General features: G+C 57.3%; 1 protein-coding gene across 1 annotated transcript in view; it reads right to left on the reverse strand.

The window, feature by feature from the left end:
- The window catches only part of FAM222A (family with sequence similarity 222 member A), a 28996-nt gene extending 17423 nt beyond the window's left edge, over positions 1–11573 (reverse strand). The window contains exon 1 of the mRNA XM_066562342.1: positions 11509–11573. The gene's annotated coding sequence lies outside the window, so the exon portion shown is untranslated. The remainder of the gene's footprint in view (positions 1–11508) is intronic.
- Positions 11574–15500: the final 3927 nt, after the last annotated feature.

Here is a 15500-nt window from a genome sequence, read left to right on the forward strand (position 1 = left end):
GCTATCAAAAGCCAGCACTGGGTTTGGCACAAGGACGGGAGGTGAGGGGTGACCCCGGCTGGGAGAGGCACAGGAGGCTCCTGACAGTGCCAGACAGACACATGGACAGCACGGGGGCAAGGTTAAGGCTGGCAGCAACCAGAGAAACAAAACAAAAGCCCTCACTGGCCCCTGGTGTGCAGAGTACAACTGGGAACATCCCCGTCCCTCGTCCTTACACAAATGGAGGAGAATCCAACCACCTCACAGCCCCGGGGACATCAGAGCTCCCTGTCACCACCCCCTGCCACTGCCACCACCACTGGTCCCACATGATGAGATTTCCCATCCCATGGTGAGGGTGAGGAGGTGCCAGAGGAGGAAGGATTCCCCTCTGCACACAGTTGATGCCCACCCCATGGCAAGGTGAGCAGGATTTTGGCTGGTGCTGCTGCCTGGCACTGCCGTACCCATCTCCCATCCAGATTTAGGGAGGAGGGGATGCAGCGACACCACAGCTCAGCCCTACAAGGGGTGAGCACAAAAAGGTCACCCCACAGTGAACCATGGGGAGCATCAGGTAAAATAAAACCCAAAGTTTGTCACCAAAGGTCACCCCATGACCTTCCCTGGCCCAACCTTCCCTCATCCCGCCCGGCTAATCCGCTCCCCTCCGCGTGCTCCAGCCCCGGGGCTTTCAGGGGGCCCTGTTAATAATTAAATGTTAATCTAAAAAGCAATTTTAGCTGCAGTGCTGCAGATCTGGTTAGAGATTACATTAGCATGTAAGAGTCAAGGGTAATTTTCTCTAACCCCTCTTGTGATCTTTAAAACCCGCAGATCTTAAAGCAACACCAGCTCCTCTGATTAAAATTGGAAGCTGGGGTTTGCGATGGATAATGATGCTGGAAGTGATTATTTTGCTGCTCAGGGGTTCACTGGGATGTGGGGACTGTGAGGGGCTGGGGAGGAGACCCAGAGCAGCCAAGCGGCTTCTCCCAGCCCATGCTCTGAGGAAATGCTGGGAAGGTGCTGGGGCGAGCCCTGGACCCAGCACTGAGCAGAGCTGTGACACCCTGAGCATCCTCATTTCCCACTTTTTTGGGCTGCTGTGACACCAGGATGGCACAGAGCCCACCAGCTGTGGCACAGTGCCAGGGACAGAGTGGACCCTCACTGCTGGCATCCTACAGCAGCATCTCATGTCTCTCCCATCCCATCCAGAAATGAGGTTTCTGCTCTTGTGGCAGCTCCAAGGAGAAACCCCTTGGACTGTTCAAGAGTCAACATGAAAAAATACCCTAAAATAACCTTTTGCTCACAAGCAGGGTGAAAGGAACTGGGACAGGGCACGGCAAATCACCTCCTGAGCACTTCCAAAGACCCTAAGGAAGAAATAGGGTATCAGATGCGTCCGCAACGATGGAATTTAAAAAAACCCAACAATTCGAGTGCTGTTGAGCATTTGCAGACGTCCCTGTGCAGGGCTTGGGCGGCCTGGTTAAATTTATGTGTCAGCTTTAAGGAGGCCTCTCATCAAATGAGCTATTTTGGGCAGAGATTAAAGATCTATTTTCGCTGCGAGCGGGAACAGCTCTCGAACAGGTTAATAATGATTCTGGAAAGCCAAGCGCCTCCAGCACCCTGAGGCAGGACCCCAGAGCCCTGGGTGCTTTTGGGGGGTTCCTGAGGCTCCCCTAGCCAGGAGGGTGGGGGATCAGAGTGCAGCATCCCCCCGCCCTGCTGCCATCCTGCCGGGGAGGAAGGAGCCCCGCGTGCTGCGGCGGGCGCCGAGCAGCCGTGGGTAATTGGAAGTGGCAGACGCTGGCACGGCGCTGCCGAGAAGGTCATTACGTGGGACTGGGAACAAAATGCCAGGAGCAAGGGGGGGAGCAGCCCTGTTAGCAAAGGTCAGGGCCCCGCTCGGGTGCCGTCGGTGTTTTTGGCAGGGCTCAGCCCCGGCTGTGCGCAGCGAGGTCCCGGCAGGGCCAGTGCACAGCGGGCGGGCAGGATCTGCCAGGTCTTGCCAGACATGTACAGACGTGGCCCCTTGGATGTGGCACCAGCTCCTCAGAGCAAAACCTCACTGATGTGACACAGTCGTGCCATGCCTTCCTCCTGTACACAGATTGGGGAGCTGTCCCTCATGGATCTTGGGATGCTCACGGGCTTTAGTCCCAGCCCTAGCACAGACCTGGGATCAACCAGCAGAAAAGCCAAGTGGCTCCATGCAGCAGCAACTAAAAGCATTCTGGACTCCAACAAGCCAGGAGCCAGCTCCAGCACGGGCAACCACACCATGGGCACTGGCAGCATCCACAGCTCCAGCTGAGACCAAGCAAACTCAGCAGTGCAGAGAGCAAAGCTTCCCATCACAGCTCCTGTCCCATCCTGGCTCACTCCTGCCTCATCCCAGGGGTTTGATTGTCCCCTGCAGTGACATCCCTGTGCTCCCATGGCCATGGTGCCCCATCCAGCTGTCCCACACTCGGCAGCCGGGCGCGCTCCACTCCGTAATTACAGCCCCAAGAGCCGGAGCTGTGAAAGAATCTGACGAAGGAATCCAGGGTAGATCGCGCTGCTGAAATTACTATAATCAAAGGCTTTCACAAAGGCTTCAAATGCAACCAATTACCCTGAAAGGCGAGGCAAGAAAGAAAACAAATTAACATGTTTGCACAGAGCCCCGGCGCAGCGCACACATCGCCCCGCGCCGCCCTCGACCCCGGCCGGCCGCTGCTCTCCATCCCCGCTCCTCCTCCTCATCCATGGCCACCTCTCCTCATCCCTGGCTACCAGCTCCCCATCCCCACGGCTGGGCCCTATCCCACATCCTGCTCTGCTCACAGCTGCACACAAAGGGGCTCTGTGCCCGTCCCTCAGCCCGCAGCCACCCACTGCCCCCCGGCGCACAAAAGCCCTGCCTGTGCCACGGCCGGCTCCGGCGCAGGCTCGGGGGCTTGCCAGGGTGGCCTGGGGATACCTCCCTGCCTCCCTCCCTCCTCCCCCAGAGCTGGAGGGGTCCCCAGGCCAAGGGAGGAGTGGGGGGTACTCAAAGGCACCCATTGAGCACAGCCCTGTGTCGCCCACCAACAGCTGGGGAGGCTTCTCACAGCAGGGACCCCTCACCCTCCCCTCCTTATGTTCCACTTTGTCTGCACTGCCGGTCTGGGGGGGAAAAAAGGGGGAAAAAATAAAAAATCAACTTCTTCCTTTTAATATTTAACGTGAGTCCATCACCCTCAGTCTATTTGGTAACACAAAGCTCTGGAGATTTAAACCCTTCTCACCCGGAGAGATGGAAATGAATGGTGCTCTTTAATGAGCTGGTTCAGCAGAAAAGATAGATTTCCAAGATTACTGTAGGAATTCTTATAATTGATGTGTACTTTTGTAACAAGGATTATTCCACCATCCGGCCAAGTAATTCCAGCTCTTTTCCCCCCTTCTCCCAAGCTCACCCTGCTTTTGGGGTTCCCTGGGGAGAGGGACCAGGCTGTGTCCCCGTGGGGGAGAAAGCAACTCGAGAGGGGGAAGAAGAAAAAAGACAAAGAAAAACTAAACAGGTTTTTCTTATTTAGCCATAGACAACCTAAGGCAGCCACTGAATGGGAAAATAAGGCATCTCTCCAGATTTCTCTATTTGTTTTACAAATCCCTACTTTCCCCCACCGATCGGGAGGCCGGATGAGCCGCTGAATGCCGAGTAATTAAAAGGAACAGAGAACAATACTCAGCGCTGCCGAAGAACACGGAGTTTCCCTCAGATGTTTATAGCAATTGTATGAAAATGTACCAGGCGGGATGGGGAGAGCTGACAGCCGGGATTGGGAGCAGCAGCCGGGATCGGAGCTGGCTGCCTCCCCCGCCTGATTGGCATTAATTGTGCGCGTTTGCAAAGCAGAACGGAAAGTCTGACACGAGCTGCGAGCCAACATTTCTTTCTAATAGTCTTAATGATTACGACGAGAGCTGATGATCATCGCGGGGTGTTAATAGCCCCGGAGAGGAGCGGCTCCCGGTGGGGACAAGCGGGGATGCCCCCAGCCCAGCTGCCGCGGGTGGGCTGGGGGGCGGTGGGATGTGCTCAAGTGGTCCCATGCAGCCACATCACTGCCTGTCAGGCTGTAAAACTCGGACAAGGGGACAGGAAGGACACGGAGGGGACAGGAAGGACACGGAGGGCACAGCAGCCTCCGGCTCCATCCATCCCCAGGCTCTGCCCCATCGGAGGGGTGGCAACAGCAGGAGGGAGGATGTGTCCCACCCTGAGCCCCCTGTGCAGCAGGAGTGTCCCAAGGCTGAGGGGGACACCCTGCTCCCACAGGTGCCCCAAACCAGCTGCCACAGCCCCATCCCCAGCAGGTGCCACAGGAGGGGCTGGGGCTGCTGCCCTGGGGAACCAGGAGAGGCTGAAATACCCCACCGAACAGCAGAGCCCGTCATTAACGGCTGATTAATGAATCCCGAGTTTTCCCCACTCTTTACAAGGCTGTTTCTCCGGATGTCCTTGAGTTTCCCTGCTGCAGAGGCGAGCGGGAGCTGGGTGGGATCGGGCACCAGCACGGGCTGCTCTGACCACGACAGACACAGAGCCAGACGTGCACAAAAACCCGACCGGGCCGGGTTTACACGGGAGGAAAAATCGATGGCCATCGATCTGCAGTACAAAGGGACTGTGGTGCTGGCAGACGGCTGCCATCTGATGTGACCGCGCTGTGCAGGGGACACGGCTGGGGTCACCCACCCTGGGACACAGCCAGCAGCACCCACGGCCACCCCACCTGCACCGGGCCGGGCCATGTGCCACAAAGCCTCGCAGCAGCACATCCATGGTGTGTGGGTGGCCCTTGGCCGTGTCCTTGCTGTCACCTGCTCAGCCTCCCCCAGCTGGATGGAGGGATGGCCTCAGCCTGGCTCTGAGCTGTTTGATTTGTTTTATCATCTGCACTGGCCAACAGATCACTCAGCTTTGGGCTTTCTGAGCTCGCTAATAATTGTTCCCTGATGAAAAGGAATCGAGACTCGGTCCCTTTCTTCTTTCCCCCCTCATCTTTTCCAAAAAAAAAAAAAAAAAATCAGTCCGTAAAGAAGAGCTATAAAAATGGCTTGTTATCTCACCTAGCGAGGCTCGGGCTGTATGTTATTGCTAATTGGGTATAACATCCTTGTCTTGTTCTGCTCTCTGAAGCTAAATCAAGAAAGCACCACTGCTGCGAACTAATTATATCTCTGGACTGCAGACTCCAGCTTGTCTTCCCCTTTATTGAGTTAAAAAATGGTCACTAACCTTAATCTCTCATATTCCCAAGAATTAGGGCTGCTGGAAACCCACCACTTCCACCTGCATCCTGCTCTGTGCTGGGAAAGACAGAGCACATGGCCTGAGGAAGGGTTTGTGCTGCTCTGGGACACAGCCCTGAGCCAGATCCCAGAGCTGCTCACCCCTGTGGCATCCCGTGACAATCACAGGCACTGCTCAGGTCCCTGTGCCATGGACACTTTCCCACACACAGCTCAGAGCTGTTCTGTGCAGCACACGCTCAAAGCCTGGCCACCTCTCCTCACAGGAGACCTCAACCTTCTTTCACTGGGATGCTTTTAAAATCTGTACCCCCCTCAGCATTCCCAGGCTTGGCAGATGTGGGCAGATGTGAAGACAGGGGTCATGTGTGCAGAAACAGAGGGGAGAGGATGCTGCTCCCAGTTCATCCACGTCAGCTCCTAGTCCCAGCCCAGGATGGACCCCCACGAACCTGTTAAAGCTGCTGCTCACCCTCGGGGTGCCCCACAGGAGCAGGGACACTGCAGCCACCCAGCTGTGCCACTACACATGGCTATGGATCAATCTCTCTGGTTACTGGCACAGCTGCACCCTCTGGCACTGCAGCCATGGCACAGGCCCCAGGAGAGAGGACAAGCAGAGCCACAAAGGACACCGAGATGAGCAGTGGAGCTTGGGCCACACAGGACGGCCCTGTTCTTCCCTGTCCCTCAGCACCAGCAAGCTGGGGTCAGAAATACCAGCAGCAACGTGAGGCTGTGGGACAGGAGCTGGAGCAGTGGCACCAAGCTCAGCATCCTGCCTACCTCCATCCCCCTGCCCGTGGGCACCCACTCGTACAGATGGTGCTACTTTCCAAAGGCAAAGTCAAACTCCAGCTCTCCCCGCGAGCCAAGAGCATCCCTTAAAAAAAAATTGATACTTCCCTGACTATTAATTAACCTGAACCACTTAAAACTGCCTTCAATTTGTCAGGTTTAACTGCCAGCTCTCCTCGGTAAATCAAGCGTCGCGTGCAGATGGAGGCTGCGTGCGCGAGGCGGCGGCGAAGGAGGAGGCGGGGAGCACGGCGAGAGGGGCGCCCTGTGCCACGCTCACCACCCTGTCCCCTGAGAGCCCTGGCCATGATATTCACACCCCACAATTAGCCAGGGCACGGTATTAAACACGCCAGGCAGGCAGGAGCAGGCAGGGCAGCCAGCGGGGCTCGGAGCGCCCCACACCGCAGCCTTCCCGTCTCCCCCCACGGCGCCCTTGTCGTGCAGCCAAGGCTGAATTGGAAAGCAATATGAATATTTATCTCTGACAGTGAAATCTCCCCGCTGCAGGGTATTAAGGCTTTATTAGTGTGTGGTTACCAGCCACGCTAAGCCAGCCCCTGCTCTTGCCTGGAGCGCAGCAGAGAGATGACCTACAAGAGGCAGATGGCAAAGCCTTGGAGAGCCCCCGACGCTGGGATGTGCCTCCTCAAAAAGGGGGCTGTGCATCCCAGTCCCGTGCAGGGACACAGAGCCAAGGTCCCCCTACCAAAGCCCCCTCCTCACCCAGCACCAGCCCCTCTGAAACGCCTCCCCAGGCTGGGGCTGTCCCCCCGCCCCCGCCGCGCGCAGCTCTCGCCGTTTTGGGTTAAAACGTTGATGTATTCTCTCTTTAGCAAAAGGAGTCCCAGGGGCTATAAAAACTCCCAGCAGGCTCCTGTCAGTCTCAGGTCATTAACTTTCTTTCATTGGGAGTTTGTTTACAGCCAGCCATAAATAGCGGCGCCCGCGCCGCTCGCTCGCCAGCAGGACAGGCTGGGATGGGATGGGGTGGGATGGGATGCCTGGGCAGAGGGACCCAGCACCCCAAGCTCCAAGGTGTGGGGTCCAACACTCGCTCTCCTCTATCAACTTTTCCCATGCCCCGTGTTCCCTGCGCCCCGTCCTGCTCAGAGCAGCGGCACCGTGTGCTCCGGCGCCACCTCAGCCCTGCAAATGGATGGGGTCACCTTGTGCACGGCCTGAGGGAGCTGCAATGTGCCTGCGGCTCAGTCCTGGCCTTTCCTGGAGGAGGAGGAAGGAGGCAGCTGGCTGGAGCTGTCCCCGTGGCCACCTGCCCCAAATCCTGCCCCACACTCTCACCCAGCCAAGCCCCAGCCCCTGTCACAAGCACCAACCTCAGTTCAGGACCTCTGCGTGTTTGAGGTGACCCAGTGCCAGTGCACAGAGCCCTGGGGGGACACCAAGACCCCTCATGCCCCCCCTGCCAGCACCTCAGAGCTCTGCTTTTCCAATAGCACGGGTAAAAACACAAAATTGAGCACGCCACTGGCACAGCTAGCCTGGCATTCCTGCCAGGATGTTTCCCACACGTGGCTCCTCTGCACCCAGGCACAGATGGGACAATCTCAGAGCACCCACACCCTGCTCTCTGTCCAGGACAGGCACCCACAGCCCTAACACGGGGAGATCACCCTGGACCCTGTTGATGCCTTGGCAGCTCCAGCGAGCCAGCCTGCTGGGATCCTGCTGGATGCAGGTGCCCAGGGCTGGCACAGGTGCTTGGGAGCTTCATTTGCCATGGCTGCGTGAGCTCATCCCATGTGAACCCAGCTGGGGCTTCGGTGGTTCCACAGGTACCCCCAGACACCATTTCCACAGGTACTCCCTGCATGGGGGGGCTGAACAAGAAGCTCAGGCTGTCCCTTCGTGCCACCCCCATCAGCCCCACGCTGGCACAAATGGCTGGAGTGGGGACTCGGTGGCACAGCCCCCCCATGCCTCACCCCAGGCTGCAGAGGGGGGTCCTGGGGGTCCAGCTGGTTCTGGCAGCAGCCAGGAGCCCACCTCGCGTTGTAATTCACGATGGGATGGCTGCAGGACCAGCCCCCGGAGCATCACCACAACAGTCTGCGCACTGGGCTGGGGATTAAACCCCAAACTCACACACGGGTGACTTGTGCTCTTCCACCCATCCCCAGGCGAGCAGGGACTTGCCAAAAATCCCAGCCTCATCCCTGCCGGTGCCCGGCATCTATGGAAATATCTGTGTTTTAACCCATATACTCGCCCAACCTGTAATCAGAGCAACACAAATAGCCCCTGCTTCCCATGTAAATTAAAAACACCCATTAGGCAGATTTCAAAAGATGTCAGTAGGCTTATAATTATACACGACATCCTTCCGAGATAAAAGCGATTACCGGGGATGCAAATCACTTAGCAACCAATCAGTGCCCCCAGAGTGCGGAGCACTGACCAGCCATCCATTTTCGCCTCGTCCTTTTATTCCCTGCATCGAGCAAATACAAACACAGATAAAGAGAGGCACAATAGCTCTTGACACGCAAATAGGTTAACATAATAAAGCCAGCTTTAGCCGGCTCACTCGAGGGAGAAAAGCAATTCTCAGGCAAGCAGGAGGTAATAAAACAGGGCTTTTGTGTTCCTGGCTCCCATTCTCACCCCTGCGCCAGCTTTGCTGCATTAGCTGATAGGCATCGTGGTTTGATTGAATTACCTTTCATGAATATTAGCTTTTTGAGGAATGCGCAGGCAGAAGAGAAAGAAGAAATGTCTTATTTTTGCATGCATGCGCCTGCTGCAGACGGACATGCGGCGGCACAGATGCCGGCAGGGGCCAGGAGAGGGGTCCCGGCAGGTGCAGCCCCCGGCCCACCCCGCCAGCTGCAGCATCCCCAGCCCTGGGGGGGGGGGGGTCACACACACACACTCCCTGCATCCCAGGATGAGACACCACCAGCAAAGGACCTTCCCCAGGGACACGCATCCCGCTGTCCTTCTGCCATCACCCTCCACGCTCAGCACCCCGCATCCCTGCCCGTGGTACCCGAGCGCCGGAGGGGGCTGGGGTGGGCTGGCTCCCAGCGCACATTCCCGAGCCCACCGCGCTCCCTGTGCCGCAGGATCACGCCGGAGAAGGAGCAGGGGCTGCCCGGCTCCACCGCAGATTTTTTTTTCCCACACAAGTTGAGGCCACGCAGGAAACCCGCTCCAGGCAAAAATTAACTCCGGCGCCTGGCAGGGATGCGAGCGGCCGGCGCTAACGCCGCACGCACGGCGGGGACAGCTCGGGGACGGGACACCCGGCTCGGGGACATCACCCCCGTGGGGTCATAGCACCGGGAGACCCTCGGTCCCACTGCCAGAGCCCTTCTCCTGACAGGGCAGCAGCACGCAATTAAAAACCAGCCCCAGGAGGGAGGGGACTGATCCACAGCCCGCTCAGGGATGGATGAATTTTAGGCTCAGATAAAACAGAGAACCAGAGGGGCTTAAAAGCTGAGGTGATGTGGCCTCAGCAGCCTGGCAGCAGCCATTCATGTCCTCCTTCCATGGGCTTCCCAGCTCCAGCCTGAGGGGAAATATTCACACCGAGATATTGCAATTTTTAACGACACGCTTGGCTGAAACAGGGCCCAGCTCACAGCATCCAGAACGTGCCCTACCGGTACCGACCCTCAAAGCAGCAGGAAAGCTGCTCCTGAGGCTGGGAAAACAAGCCGTGCTCCCAGGGAATGGCTTTCCCTTCCCCTGTTCCCACACAAGGGAAGCACACGGCAATGAGAGCTTCCCTCTCCTTCCACCACGGCTTCGACCCGACCGCACCCGGCTCACACCGCGGCTCCCGGCACCGCCAATCCACTCCTCAAAGTTTTATGGATCATTCACAAGAAAAATCCCTCGCAGGATGCCGGGTGCCCTCGGCCAGGGACGTTTCCCACCTCAGCCCCAGCACCACAGCCTGGGTGTGAGAGCTTTGAGTCCCACCAGAGCGATGGCCACGTGTGTGGCCACTGACCAGAGACACAGCGGGCAGTCAAAGCCCACCACAGGGCCTTGAGAAGGGATGAGACACCACCAGCAAAGTCCCAAAGTGCCAAATCCCACTAAATTATCCCGAGAAAGATGCTGGACGGTCCTTGTTGAGAGAGGGGCCGCGTGGCTCTGTCCCCATGCCTGCAGAGCCCCACGGTCACTCCATCCTCCATGAAAGCTCCTCACCCACCCGGACAAGCTGCCTGCAGCATCCCGAGCAGGAGGATGCACATTAAAAATATATATAAAATATATATATACACACATATAAATACGTATCAAAAACCTCCCTACGGAGATCCCGACAAGCAGAGCCGGGCAGACCACCACTGCCCAACACCAATGAATTCATCCCTCGGCAAACACCAAGCACGGCTGGAAACTTTGCCAGTGCCTCTCCTCGGAAATACCCCGCAGGGCCGGAGCCGAGCCCCGGTTGCAGTGAGCTGTGCCGTGCCGAGCCGTGCCGTGCCGCCGGCTCGCTGCGTCCAGGCCCTGCCTCTCCAGCCATTAAATCTCCACGACGTGACGGCTCTCCCCGGAGCTGGATTGGGACGCTGGGGCTGAGCTGCTGGCACCGGCAGCACCTCATTTCTGCCGGGGACCGAGCCGGAGAGGCGGCACAGCTCGCTCGTTCCCGGCTGGAGCCGGCGGCCGCCCCGGTGGATGCCCAGCCGTGCTGCCCAGGAGATCTCGGGGACCACGATGCCTCGTCCCCGGTGAATCGTATTCCCAGCGCCGATGGTCCAGAAGACGCCACAGGGATGCTGCCTCAGCAGCGGAGCTTTTCCCAGAGGGGATTTTCCCCGGCAGAGCCTCCTGACCCGGCGGAGGCAGCCAGGGAGACGGGTGTTAAATAAACCATCGCTGGGTGGGTCCTTCTTCCCTCTCCTTTGTGACCGGCGGGATCCACACCAGGCGCGGGGTCCATGGCGGGGTCCTGCTCTGCCACCACCCGCTCCGGTGTCGCGGTGGGATCGGGCGCTTTCCTGCCCGGGACGGAGGAGAAAAACCTTTTTTTTTTTTTTTTTTTTTTTTCCCCAGGCGGAAAGGGGCAGAAAAGGGTCGCAGCAAAGGTGGCAGCTCCCGGTCGGCTCCCGCTGGAAGTGTCTCAGCTTTCCTCCTGGAGGCACCCGTGGATATTTTATTTCCACTCAAGAGTCAGGCGACCCAAAAAGCCATTTTAAAAAAATCAAAAATCGGATTAAAAAAACAAAAAAACTCAAAAAAAACCAAAAGTTGTTCCCGTTCCTCTCCGGTAGCGACGGGCGAACCGGGCTCCGGCGGCGACGGCTCCGCGGGCACCACCGGGCACCGCGCTGCGGCGGCACCGCCTCCGCTGCGCTCCGGGAGCTGGCGGAGCCCCCCACTCCCCGCGCCCCCGCCCGGTAACCCCCCCGACCTCCCCGGTGCCCGGACCCCCGTTACCGTCAGAGCTGGATCCGGGCCGGCTGCGGGCGCTGCGTTGCGGGGCGCGCCGGGCCGCCCCCCCCGGGCCGCGCAGCAGCAGCGGCGGCGCCCGCCCGGCCCCGCGCCCCGCCGGCGGCCCGCCCCGCCCCGTGCGCGGCCAGCGTGCGGGTCCCGGCGCTCGGCCCCGGGGGGGGACGGCGGGGAGCACCGCGGGGAAAGGAGCGGGGGGGGACGGGGGGTGGACAGCAACAGCAAAAATATCCGGGGAGAAAAAAATTAAAAAATAAATTAACCCCAAATCCACCCGGCGCGGCTGAGCTGGGGCGGCGCGGCGACCCCGCGGGGCATCACACCGCGGCTGCCCCCGGTTCCTTTGTGCGGCGGCGGCGGCGGCGGTCGGTGCCCGGCGGGGCGGGGCGGGGTGTGGGGGGTGGGTGTCGCGGGGGGCAGCAGCAGCAGCGGCGGCGGCGGCTCAGCGCTCCATGGCGGCGGCGGCGGCGGCGGCGGCGGGCGGGGGTCGCGGCGGGGCGGGGCGGGGAGGGGGGCGCTGGCGGGGCGGCCCCGGCGCTCGCGGCTCCCGCCCGGCGCGCGGCTGCGGCGGCTCTGAGCGCCCCGCGCGGGGCCCGGCGGCCGCACGCGGCTCGGCCCCGCCCCCGGCGCGTTGCCATGGCCACGGCGCCGCGTCCTGCGGGGAGGGAGGGAGGGGGAGAAAAGGGGGCGGGGCGTCCCCGCCGGACGTGCGGCGCCTTCCCCCCCCCCATCGGCTTCTCGAGCGGGAAAATCCGAACGGCGGGACTGCGCTTCCCGGCGTGCCCCGCGCGCCGCCGCCGCGCCGCGGGGCTGAGGGGCGCCGTGAGGCATCATGGGAGTTGTGGTCCTGCTGGCGGGAGGGGTTTGCGCCGGGGAGCACGTGGGGACAGCGAGGTGACAAGTCCGGAGTTAACGGGGGATGAGAGCCAGCCTTGGAGAGACTGTGTTTATCTGTGCTTCAGATAAACACAGTGTTCATACAAACTTTGAGTTAGCAGATTTTGTACCTCAGGGCTTCGTTTGCCATACAAGATGACTGAAGCCTCCAGCAGAAAGATTGTTTAGTGAATGGGAAAAAACAAACATGTTCTCTTTGACTCTGCGTGTCATTAGCTATCATTTGTTTTTTTTTAAAGTGTCCTATTGAGTTATTTTCCTGTTGAGTTATCTTTTCTTTCTCTTTAATTAATTGTCTGGTGTTATCAGTGAGACCCCTGGTCTCACCCGGCGACCCCAATGGCCATGGCCACAGACACCCCTGAGCCCTGTGCACTGTGAGGTCTGAGCAGGCACTGCAGCGGCTGAAGCTGTCCCCTTAGCACAAGTCCTGGAATCCATTATTGCTTCCTCAAAATCTTTGACCCAGGTTCTTTGTGGCACTTCACGTGTATGAGGGTCTGTGGGAAGGGGGCAGCCCGTTCACTCTTGTCCATAATGGTCCCACACGGGCATAGGCAGCTCCATCAGCAGCCCAGTGTGAGCCTCCAGGGCCCTTTACCTCCCTCCATCCTCTCCCTCCATCCCTCCTCCCTGTCTCCTGTCTCTCAGCACTGAGGTTTGGCCACTTTTGGGGAGATCTGACTTCTCTACAGAGTTTTGAGGAGTTTTGACTGGATCTGGTTTATTCTTGGGGCCTCTCCACCTCGTTCATAGGGGGAAGCACCAGCAGCTTTCCAGACATCCATAATCAGGGGTGACAAGGGGAGAGCTGACACCCAGGGCCCATTTTCCAAAAACATGAAGCTGCTCCAGTCACCACTCCTGATCCAGCAAATGCTGAAGGTTGGGAAATTAAAATAATAGCTAGATCTGCTTTCAGGAGAGCGACTCCTCTGTGCAATTATAACACGTATTATCCTCCCTGTGAAAATACATTATATTGAATAAATTCCCTCTCAGAGCAGGGCTATTCATACTGCTCATTTGTTTCAGTTCAAACATTTTTAGCTCATCTCTCTGGCAGGTTCTGGTGCAGTTTTATACCTTCTCTGCAGCTTATTTATCTGCTTCCCCGTGTTGCAATAGAGGCCGGCGATAAGAATAAAACCATTACAGATTTGCGAACAGCACTTAGATTTTTCAGAGATAATTTAATCAAAGCTATTAGGAAGGCAGGAAGAAAGATTGCTCTTTATTCGGGGGGAAAAAAAAGATATAAAAGATATAAAAAGGAACCTTCATTCTTCTCAGAAAATGTTTTAGCCACCTGAAGTCACTCACAGGGACTTGAAAGGGTGACGGCGTCTTTGCCAGGGAAGAGATCCATCCCGGAATAGCAAACTTCAAAAGGTGGGTGTTTTGGCACTGCCTTCAAGGAGATACTATTAAGCAGTTCTGACCTCCCCATTTCCATCCTTTTTCTCCTTTTTTTTTTCTTTTTTTTTTGAAGAAACACTTTTGTGATTCAGGGAACCCGTGAATACTTTGCCGGAACATAAATTTCCCCCAGCGATGTTGGGAACACAAGGAGAGCCTTAATCTGCTAATGAATGAGCTCTGCAAAGTGAGACCAGCCCCGCTGCCACTTCCAGAGGGATTGAATTGCAGGGAGGAAGCTGGAGGAGAGAGATTTTTAAAAGTCCTTCTGCTTTAGCACAAATAAATAATGCATCAGCACGTCTGGGGTGGCGGCGGGTGAGTCCCTCCCCTGAGGCACTGGCGAGCCCACCAGAAGTTTTCCATGCTCCCAAAACAGGAATAACACTGGATTGTAGTGACAGGACAAGGGGAATGGCTTCAACCTGACAGAGAGTAGGTTAAGATTAAATGTGAGGAAGAAATTCTTCCTTGTGAGGGATGTGAGGCCCTGGCAGAGGTTGCCCAGAGAAGCTGTGGCTGTCCCATCCCTGGAAATCCTCAGGGCCAGGTTGGATGGGGCTTGGAGCAACCTGGGATGGTTGAAGATGTCCCTACCCATGGCAGAGGGTGGAACAGGATGAGCTTTAATGTCCCTCCCGACTCCAACCATTCATTGATTCTCCTCTCTGATTCTGTGCTCTTTCAGATAACGATATCCCTTTAATTTAATATCATTATTTTTGACCGGCACTGGCAATTTGGAGCACGGAGTGTCTCCATCTCTCATCCTGACAAATGCATGCTGTAATTCTTTGCCCAAAATGTCACTCTGCCCTGGCAATGCCTGGCCCTCAGAACGAGAAAGATTTCCCGGGGATTAAAACCGGGCCATTACTCTCTTGCTTTAAATGCATTCAAGGTTCTGAAAGCTGTATCTGCTCTCGTTCTTTTTGTAGGAAAAGTTATTGACTTATCAAGGTTAAAATCCATTCCGTATGGCCCAATAAAACAGGGATATCTCCGCATCCGTGCTGTCATTTGCAGGTCCGTTTTCATGGCAACAGGGCTCTTTTCTGCACATTAAACGGTTCAGTTGTGCAAAGTTCAGACATTACATAAACACAGAGGTAACAACAACAACAAAAAAAAAAAAATCAATGAGCTCATAGGCATGGAAAGAGGAGATAGCATTGATCGGGGCCGCTGTCGATATTTGGGATCGCTGGCTCCTGCCCCGCACGCAGCCCTCCTGTGCTGGCAGCAGGGACACAAAGGGATGATGAAGGACACGGAGGGGAAAATGGCACCTTCAGCTCCCTGCCAGCTCCTGCCTGTGTTTAATGTCACCAGCAAGGGGTGCAGAGATGCCCAGCCACCCCATTGAGGTTTTTGGTGCCAGCAGTGCTGTTGTCACTTCAGTAGGTTCTTCCCATGGCTGATTTTGGCTCTCAACCCCAATTTCCATTCCCATCAAATCCTTAGAGGCTTCCCCCAGCTCCCAGCTGGGGGAAATGCAGCACTCCAGGGAACGGGGCTCTAAGAGGTGGCTCCAGGCAAGGACGGGACTCAAACACTGCCCTGGCAGCACCACACTGAGGACACGGAGCACTGGTGGGGTGTGGGGTGTTGGGGCCAGGGACTTTGATGCTGATGGGAGATGTCAAGCTTTTTGCTTCCCAGTC

Source organism: Molothrus aeneus, chromosome 18 (assembly GCF_037042795.1).
Source record: "Molothrus aeneus isolate 106 chromosome 18, BPBGC_Maene_1.0, whole genome shotgun sequence".
Taxonomy (NCBI): domain Eukaryota; kingdom Metazoa; phylum Chordata; class Aves; order Passeriformes; family Icteridae; genus Molothrus; species Molothrus aeneus.